This window comes from Loxodonta africana, chromosome 2, assembly GCF_030014295.1.
Source record: "Loxodonta africana isolate mLoxAfr1 chromosome 2, mLoxAfr1.hap2, whole genome shotgun sequence".
NCBI lineage: Eukaryota > Metazoa > Chordata > Mammalia > Proboscidea > Elephantidae > Loxodonta > Loxodonta africana.
In genome coordinates, this window is record NC_087343.1 from 207,298,778 (window position 1) to 207,310,057 (window position 11,280).

Below are 11,280 nucleotides of genomic sequence, written 5' to 3' on the forward strand. Positions count from 1 at the left end.
GAAAAGCACAAAGAAAGATATTTTTATTTTTCCCGATCAAACTAATGTTTTCTTTTTGCCTTTTGTAAAGAAAATCCCAGCATGTATCTTTTGAATTGATTAGATAAGGTGGAGTAACATTTTATTTTCGGTTCATATAATAGTTTGGAAATTTTCTTTCCTGATTTGACTTCACCACACAGTGGTTTGCATGAGGGACTGAGCTCTGGAGCTTAAAACCTAATGCTAGGGACGTAAAAACAGTTTTGACATAATTATCTAACGCTGAGGGAAAAACTAAGATCTTCCCAGCAAACATTTAAATATATATATTTGTCTGTTTTCTTGACTACAATTTCATTTTTGAAACATTTTCTCATTGTTAGTAAATGCCTGAGTTAGCTAATATGAAGATTTTTGCTCCAGAAAAATAGAAAAATATTTTTAGTTAAGTTTGAAGTAAAATTGTTTTTATTATACTCTGTCATATTTTTTTAAATCTCCAGAAAAAGCCCTCTGGGATATATTTTTAAGTGTAAAGGAAAGATGTAAAAGTATATGTTGTATCTTTTTTAAAAAAATAAAACAGAAAAGATAACTAGAAAGCTATAGATGGAAAAAGAACTCGATGGAAATAGATAAAAAATATAAATATAAAAAATGGGCAATCACCAAGGTTTTCTTCTCCGCAATGGTAAGGAAAGCAAGGAAGGGGATTTATTTTCACTTTTTTTTTTTTTTATCCTACTGAATTATTTGCCACTTATAAGACACACATTTTTTAAATTTAAAATATGCAAAAATAATTAACTGGATTATGAGGTTTTTGTTATCATACTTTTTATTAAAAATTAAATGTACATAATATTTTTAGAGAATTACTCATGTAGACCCATTAGTCATGTCAATCAGGATACCTTTCAGAGTTGACATTCTGAGAGTGTTTTCAAAGTTTTAACTGAAACACTTTCTAATGATGCCACAATTTGTTTTTTGAAATATCATCATTATCCTTGTCCAGATTATAGATGTTTACGTCCAGAGAATTTAACCTATACTCCTTTGGTATAAACCAAAGGAAAAAAAAAAAAAAAAAAACACTGCCATCAAGGCGATTTCAACTCATGGCGACCCCGTAGAATTTCCAAAGCTGCAAACCTCTACGGAAACTGACTGCCACGTCTTTATCCCACGGAGCCGCTGGTGGTTTCCAACCACTGACCTTTCTCTTAGTAGCAGATTGCTTTAACCAGGGCTCCCTTCCCTTGGTTTAGGGACTAAAAAGTTACTGTATTGGTGGTTCGGATTTAAAGACAAGGTTATTCAGTGTGTGCAACTCATGATTAGTGAAGAAAATTTGTAGTGTATAGAATTCAATTCATATGTTAATAACACCGTTTTTCTAATTTATGTATGTAAACTATTTGTATCTCTATTTTGAATAAATTAGATTTTACCCCATATAAATCATTCCTATATACCAGACTAAGTGACCACAAATTTCTTGTCCTGAAGCATAAAACTTCTTGATGTGTAGTCAAAATCTGGAAATTTAAGAGGTTGTATTTACACGAGCAAAACACATCAGGATTTTTCATCATTAGTCATTCACCAACAGTAAACAGCATATTTATTGATAACTTACTTGTAATAATTACATGCTTAATGAATGGCCTATGAGAATAGATTAACCTCTCTATAAACATAAATGCTGCCTTTGTTTCTTGTTTATTTAGATGTGTGAGGCCTTCTGAAAATGGATTTATGGTTTCTGAAAATGGATTTATGGTTTCTGCAACAACATCACCCAAATCTTTATTATTGTATTAAATTAGGTAAAAAGTTTCAGACCTCCATATGTTGACGGCATTGTACATTTGAAACATACATTGATTATCCTAATTTTATATTTATTCAACAAACTGAGACTTGACCTTCTATCTGGTAATGTAATGCATGCCATATATGTTTAAAGAAAAATCGTGGATGTTTACAATATCGAAATATTTTCAAAATGCCCAGTGCCGTCGAGTCCATTCCGACTCATAGTGACCCTATAGGCCAGAGTAGAACTGCCCCATAGAGTTCCCAAGGAGCGCCTATTAGGCAGACATTTAAAAAAGTAGATATATTAAAGGAAATTCTTCAATTTATTGGAACTTATTTTCCAGATAAGTAAATTTGCCCCTCTATATAATCTTTTGAAAACTCTGGTTGCCTAGTGGTTAAGTGCTATGGCTGCTAACCAAAGGGACAGCAGTTCGAATCCACCAGGTGCTCCTTGGAAACTCAATGGGGCAGTTCTACTCTGTCCTGGAGTGTCACTATGAGTCGGAATTGACTCAACAGCACTGGTTATATAATCTTTTAATCCTTTAAAAAAACAGAAGTAAGAATTTAATCCCTTTTTCTAATGGGAAATTGTCAAAGGAATATTCTCCACACCATTGTTGCTTGGACTGCATTTTCCTAAAGAGAAAATAAAGAAATAGTACATAACTTTTTGTGCAGCAATATGACAGATATGTTTTTGTACTTTGTAGAACTAAAAGGACACATTGATTAATGGTTTAATTGAATTAGTCTTGGAATCATCCATTTATTTATATATTCACTTGTTGATTCAGTCATTCAAGAATTTATGACTGAGAGCCTAACATTTCTCAGCACTTGATTACAGTTTAACCCTTTTCTGTCAATTCTATTGACTCATAGCGACTGTATAGGACAGAGTAAAACTGCCCCCCAGGGTTCCCAAGGCTGTAATCTTTATAGAAGCAAACTTCTATGTCTTTCTCTCTAAGGCTAGTGGGTTGGAATCACAGATTTTTTTCTTGGCAGCCAAGTGCTTAACCACTGTGACACCACAGCTCCTTCGATTAGAGATTACAACCTAGCTTTTAACATGGTGTTTAAATTCTGCAGATATACATATAATGAGGTCCATTTTAATTTTTTTTAAATAAAATATTCTCTTTTGTGTTACATTTACATACTTTTATCTTCCTGCTTTATAATTTTTCTTTAGGGACAGGCTTAGGCATACCCCCCCACCATTGCATTGCTGAGATACTTACATAGAGTTATTAAATGATTTTTTCTGGGGGGGTGAATTTTCAATTGTTAGGTGCCTTAAAAAAACCTACTTATTTATTTTTGACTGTTTAAATCACCTGAACTCTCATAGTACTTGACATGATGGGCATGGTGTTAGCATATTGATCACTGGTTCATTGCTTTGTATCAGGTCATGACTAACAGTCGAAATTCTTATTTATTTTGAGTGAATCATTCAGTGTTATGAAATATTTGGTTTGACTAACATTTTACTGAAATGTGTTATACCAGCACCTATACACAGTTTTGTTTTCAATTCCAATTCATTGTGTCGTCCCAAACAAGACAGGAAGGAAGTGCAAAGCAGTGAGAGGAAACATCAAAGTGAAAATAAGAAACTGGGTCAAAAAAATAATAATCTTGAAAAAAATACTCACTATATTGTACACTGGATAGAGGAACACTTTCTTTAATGGCAATTTCTCCCAAACAGACGATCAGTTGTAGCTTATCCAAATACGCAAACTACTGGCTAAAACTTCAGTGTGTATTTATGCTTTGAACATCTAGTAGTCACCAGAGTCTTGGGAGGAGCTCAGGAGATCATTGCCTCTTGGCAGTGAATTAACAAGACCCAATTAAATTACATGTGTGGGCACTAGTGTTATACCTCTGGAAATACTAATAAACACAAATCTCATAAACTGCCTTTCAGAGAAATGGTCTTTCACCACTCTAGTAGTATGAAAACAAGAAAATATGTCACCGAGTCAATTCCAACTCATAACAACCCTATGGGAGAGAGTAGAACTGCCCTATAGGGTTTCCAAGGAGTGGCTGGTGGATCTGAACTGCTGACCTTTTGATTAGCAGCCATAGCTCTTAACTACTTTGCTACCAGGGCTCCTCTACTAGTATGAAAATCATGGAACTTTGATTATCTCATCACTCAGAAAGTTTATAAGGAGAGAACATATGCGTTATAGATGTTTTATGCTCTAGGAAAAGCTCTGTGGTACACTTCAGCAAATATATCTCAGCTGCAAATTGGGCAAATATCTAATCTCAATTTTTTCTTCTAGAACCCTAGGTTATACAGATATGAGTCTCTAAAAAGTGTGCCTGCAGGAGTAAACAAGCAATTATACGTCTATGGTAAAGAATACTTCCAAGTAGCTAATAAAAAGTTGTTGTCTATTGAGAAGGGGGCAGTAGTGGTTCAGTGGTAAAATCCTTCCCTTCCATGCATAAGACCTGGGTCTGATTCCCAGCCAGTGCATGTCATGCTCAGCTGCCACCTGTCTGTCAGTGAAGGCTTGCTTTTTGCTATGATGTTGAACAGGTTTCAGTGGAGTTTCTAGGCTAAGATGAGCTAGGAAGAAAAGCCTGGCAATTTACGTATGAAAATCAACTTTGGAAAACCCTCTGGATCACAACTGTCCTATTCGCAAATGGTTATGGAATGGCACAGGCATTTTGCTCTGTTGTACATGGATCCCCTGAGTCAGAGGTTGATGTGGTGGCAGCTAACTACAACAACCATTGTGAAGGCTGTGCATATAACAGCCCAGTGCTCACACCAACCCTGACTGTGGCTCCCTTAAGGTCATAGGTTTATAAAGGTTCAATGTGGGAGTCCTCTGAATTGGAGGAACTTCCAGTCTCTTCACAGTGCAGCTTATATCGTTTATCCATTATGAGGTCATCTCTCTATTCAACTAATGCCTATTGTGCACCTATTTTTATGCACTCTTTTAGAAACAGTAAATAAATCAGACAACAAAATAACAACAACAACAACCACAAAAAGCCCTACCATGATGGAACCTTAAATTTTATTTTGTGTGGGGAGGGGAGGGGGAGAGGTGAATATAGACTTTAAGTAAATACATTACATATATTGTTGTTGTTGGTAGCTGAATTAGAAGAAGATAAATGTAATGTAAAGAAAATAGGATGGTGTCTTGGACATCTAGGGCTGTTATAACAGAAATACCACAAGTGGATGGCTTTGACAAAGAGAAATTTATTCTCTCACAGTCTAGTAGTCTACAAGTCCAAATTCAGGACACCGGCTCCTGGGGAAGGCTTTCTCTCTCTGTCACCTTTAGAAGGAGGTCCTCTTAGTGCAGAAACCTCAGGTCCAAAGGATGTACTCTGCTCCTGTCACTGCTTTCTTGGTGGTATGAGGTCCCCTTATCTCTCTGCTTGCTTCTCTCTTTCATATCTCAAAGAGATTGCCTTAAGACACCATCTAATCTTATATATCTAATCAATATAACTGCCACTAATCCATCTCATTTCATCATGGTGGTAGGATTTACAACACACAGGAAAATCACATAAAATGGTGGACAATCACACACTACTGGGACTCATGGCCCAGTTAAGTTGACAGATATTTTGAGAGGACACAATCCAATCCATGACAGATGGTACAGGGAAGATGCAATTATTAAATGGGTGATCAAAGAAGACTTGATTGGGTGCTATTTGAGCAAAAATATGATGTTTAAGGGAGTAAACCATGCAGATGAATAAGGGAAGAACATTCCAGGGACAGCAACAGCCTGATATAAGGTCATAACTGGTTTGCTTAAGAAATAGGGGAAGATTATTGTGGGGCTGGTTAGGAGAAGGTGATAAATTCACCGGTGAGATTACAATGTTTCTGCCTCTTCACTGTCCTTCAGACACACTGCCTATGTTTCTTAGGAAAGAATTCCCACTCATACTATGTGTATACATATTTGCTCATATTTTAAAAATGGAAAGAGACTTTAGAAAATGTTTACACAAATGAAAAGAATGGGAGAGAGTGGTGAGGACAGAACCAGAAGTAAGACTCCTTAAAACATACCTCATTTTGTAGTTTTGATTTTGAGCCATGTGATTTTTTACGTGATTAAAAGCAGAAACATTTTAACTCAGAACTTGCTAATCAATATAGAGGTTTTCAAATACCTGGCTTCCCATGCATACCTTCTGCAGAATACAGTTATTCTATCAGTTTTGTTCATGTCACTGAGTTATTAAGACATTTGAGTAAGTTAACGGCCCTTTGAAAACTCTAAAATTAAGTGATTTTCACTGGTCAATTTTTTTCAGAAGTAGACCACTGGGTCCTTCATCCTAGTCTGTCTTAGTCTGGTAGCGTCACTGAAACCTGTCCACCATGGGTGGTCCTGCTGGTATTTGAAATACCAGTGGCATAGCTTCCAGCATCACAGCAACACGCAAGCCACCACAGTACAATAAACTGACAGATGAGTGGTGGCCTAACTCTAGACTCTACCATTTTTTAAACTAATTATCACAATTAAAGAAATTCATTCACAATGCATGTGATATATACACACATGTAAAGATATGTATTTATATACATAGAAACCAAAGACATTGACATATTGTAAATATACATCACTGAGGAAGTTTGTTATGTATGAAACAAATAATATTAAACAATGTTCAAAATAATGACCTGAGCCTATACTTTTTGCCCATGTAATGGGGAAAATGGTATTCTTTTAATATATATTGAAATTAAACTTCTCTTATACGGTCATTCTTTTATCTGGGTTACTTGCTCACAGCCTTAGGCTTTTTTTTTTTTTAGAGTACGTATCTTTTATTTATGGAGGATTAAATAGTAAATCTCCATTTCATATTTTTTATTTTTATAAAAATTTTTTCACAGCTGCTTTCAAATTTTCCAGCATTGATTTGGTGATTTTGATACCCATAAGTTATTTTAATAGCCTAAGGTATTATTGTTTTTATGTATTACCTTAGACTTGATATCTTGAAAACTTTTAAAAATATGTATACTTTTTACATATAAAACAAATTTGTGATGTTTCCTGGTAGAAGGGTAAATTTATTACTCTATCTTGACTGAGTGAAAATCTCCTGGGATTTTTTAATACCATAGGTTTCAGGTAAGAGAGGATTGACCTTGGCACAGGCTTCCTAGTCTTTTCTTCCCTTTACTCCCTTTGCTGATGCAGCCATTAAAATAAATGAATTATTTTAATCTATACTTCTACATTGCTGTTACATAGCAATACATATTAATTAAAGCATAATTTTAATTTTGCTTTAACGTTTTATTTTAATTATGTATTTCATGATTTCACTGCAATAAAGTGATATTAATCTTTCTTTCTTAAAAAAAAAAACTTCTCTATCTTGTAGTTGTAAAAACATGTTACTATATTGTCTTCCAAGAGCTTTAATTTTGTAATATTTGTTTCAAAAATTAAAATATGGAAATGATATGTGACCAAAATTCTAACTGACAGAAATCTAATATAGTTATACTGATGAAAGAGAAATTTAACTTTAAAGCAAAGATCATTATTAAGGAAAGGAAAAATATTTCATAATGCTAAAATGTTCATCCACTCATATAACACTTCCAGAGATGTGTGAATCTAATAACATGAAGTTCAAAATATGTAAAGCAGAGGAGGCTCGCCAAGAAGGTGGAGTAGTCAGACACTTCCTGTGGTCTCTCTTACAACAAAGACCAAAAAAAAAAAAAAACTGAACTGATTATATATGACAATATAGGAGTCCTGAACATGAAAGGCAAAGTTGAGAAACTGTACTGAGCAGCAGGGGGAGGGAGAAATGGTTCAGAAGCAAAAAAGAGTTGCCAGACCTGACCCAGTGGGAACTGGTACCCCGCAGGCCAATTCCAGTGGCACAAGCACAGTGAGGAAAGCAATAGCGTTTAGGAGGTATTTTCCATATCTGGGAAGAACAAGTGATGGAGAGTCTACTAACACCTCCAGAATCAGCAAATAGCAGCCCTCAATTGACAAAAAAAATACATGCCTTTAACCTACCAAGCAGATCAAAAAATACCCCTTTAGGAAAAAACTCTCTCCAACTTACCTTTTCCCTTCTCACCCTGCACTGGGTCACAGCCAGCTTCAGAGGCTGCCTCATCTCCTTTGCCAGAATTAGGACCCAGCACTCACCCTGAACCACTCTCCTGGCCTTAGAGAAGGGACATTTTAACAAACAGGGAAAAAATAATCTGCCAGCTCCCCTAAGCTGGGTACTCAGGGCAGAAACAGCTCCTTGCCTAGGCACAGGCATAAGTGGTCCATGGACGTTGATTGCCTTTCACCCCTGCATAGACCTGTGTGAGCCCATTTCAACAGCATAGGCCCTCAGTGGCACAGTACAACAGGGTATATACTTGAAGTCTAACTTTAGCTGTTTCAGCTATGTGAAGGAGAGCAGGTTTGTAACATTTGATACCACTCTGCCTATTAAACAGAGTCCTCACCTACACACATCAGGGGCCAAGGACTTGTGGCTTCACCCATGCCACCTAGCGACCCGTGACAGAGGTCCAAGAATAAGTGGTGCCTCCCAGTTCTTACAGCCAACAGCATTGGCTACCCAAAATCCAGCTAAAAAACCCACCCACCTATGTGCTCTAGGGAATAGGAACAAGCTTTCCTCACAGACACTCAGGGGCAGGGTCAGCGCCCTGCCTTACTCAGCACATGACCCCCTACTACAGCCAGATACTTGTTCCTACACCAATTACCTCTGCTCATCTAGGACTATAGGTGAGAGCCTACACCACACATTTGGTGACTGACTACCTAGACACCTGAGTTAAACTCATACGAGAAAAGTGAACAGATTCCTGGTCTTACATACCTACTAACAGCTCTAACCACCTGCTGACAGGAAATTAGATCTTCAAAGGTGCAAAAAATCAAACTAGCTCACTTGAGCAGCCTATATGGACATATCAAAACAAAACAAGTAGCTAGGACACAATAAGAAAACACAAAATAAATAAATACAATAATTTATTGATGGCTTAGAGACAACGGTCAATATGAAATCACTTAAACAGGCAGACCATGACGGCTTCAGCAAGCTCCCAAAACAAAGAATCAAGAAATTTTCCTGATGAAGAGAAATCCCTCGAATTACCAGAGGTAGAATACAAAAGATTAATATACAGAACACTTCAAGAGATCAGGAAGCAAACAGGCAAAACATAGAACAAGGCAAGCAGCACAAAAACAAAGCAATAGAGGAACTTAAGAAGATGAGAAAGAGCATAATGACAAATTTATTAGGCTGTAAGAATCCACAGAGAGAAAGCAGACAGAAATCCAGAAATTTAACAATAAAATTTCAGAACTAGACAACTCTATAGAAAGTTATAGGAGTAGAATTGAGGAAATGCAAGTCATAATTAGAGAGGTTGAAGATAAATCACTTGACACCAACGTATCTGAGGAAAAATCGGATAAAAGAATTTTAAAAATGAAGGAACCCTATGAATAATATGGGACGCTATCAAAAGAACTAACTTGGAGTACCAGAACAGGGGGAGATAACAGAAAATACAGAGAGAATTGTTGAAGATTTGTTGGTGGAAACATTCCCTGATATTGTAAAATATGAGAAGATATCAATCCAAGATGCTCATTGAACCCCACACAAGGTAGATCCCAAGAGAAAGTCACCAAGACATATTATAACCAAACATGCCAAAACCACAGATAAAGAGAATTTTAAGAGTAGCTAAGGATACATGAAAAGTCACCTACAAAGGAGAGTCAGTAAGAATAAGCTCAAACTACTCAGCAGAAAACATGCGTGCAAGAAGGCAATAGGATGACATATAAAACCTTGAAGGAAAAAAATTGCCAGCCAAGAATTTATATCCAGCAAAACTGTCTCTCAAATATGATGGTGATATTAGGACATTTTCAGATAAACAGTAGTTTAGGCGATTTGCAAAAACCAAACCAAAATTATGAGTAATAAAAGAGACTCCTTCTGTTCCAAAATCAGTAACATCGGATAACAACCCAAGACTATAACACAGGACGGAACAACCAGATACCAACCCAGATAGGGAAACCAAAAAAAATAAATCAAAGCTAAAATGCTCAAAACAGGGAAACAGCAATGTCCTTATGTAAAAGAAGACAACATTAAAACAAAAAAGGGACTTAAAAAATGCAGTCATAGAGCTTTCATTTGGAGCAGAAGTCAAGGCATTATATATATATATATATATATATATATATATATATATATATATATATATATATAAAAATCAGTTGTTTAAACGTAGAAAAATAGTGGTAAATATTAAGGTAAACACAAAGGAAACTAACAATCCTACACAACAAAATAAAAAACAAGAAAAACATAAAGACTCAACAAATAAAAAATCAACAACAATAAAAAGGGTAAAAGACAATATATAAAGAAAAACGACTCAGCACAGAAAATCAAGTGGAAGAAAGAAACTGTCAACAGCACATAAAAAAAGATATCACTAAACTCATGCCTATCAATTATTACTCTGAATGTAAATGGATTAAATGCACCAATAAAGAGATGCAGAATGACAGAATGGGTAAAAAAAAAAAAAAAACACAATCCATCTATATGCTGCCTACAAGAGACACACTTTAGACTTAAAGACACAAACTAAAACTCAAAGGATGAAAAAGAATAAATCAAGAAATAGCACTCAAAAAAGAGTAAAAAAAAGAGAGTGGAGTGACAATATTAATTTCTGACAAATAGACTTTAAAGTGAAATCACCACAAAGGACAAGGAAGGACACTATATGATTAATGGGTCAATACACTAGAAGGACATAACCACAATAAATACTTACCCACCAAATGACAGGGATCCAAAAAACATAAAACAAGCTGTAAAAACATTGAAAAGAGAGATAAACACTTCCACAATAATAGTAGGAGACTTCAACACAAAACTTTTGGGTGGAGGACAGAACATCCAGAAAGAAGCTCAATAAGGACACAGAAGATCTAAATGCCACAATCAACCAACTTGACCTCATAGACATATGAGGAACATTCCACCAAACAGCGGCCAGCTATACAATTCACAGGGAGCATTCTCCAGATTAGGCTATAAACTAAGCCTTAACAGAGTCCAAAACATTGAAATATTACAAAGCATCTTTTCTGGCCATAAAGCCATAAAAGTAGAAATCAATAATAGAAAAAGCAAGGAAAATAAAATCAAACACATGGAAACTGAACAACACCTTGTCAAAAAATATTGGGTTATAGAAGAACTGAAGGATGGTAATGAATTGAATAATGTCCCCCCAAAAATATGTGTATCAATTTGGCTGGGCCATGATTTCCAGTATTGTGTGATTGTCCTCCCTTTTGCAATTGTAATTTTATGTTAAAGAGGATTAGGGTGGGA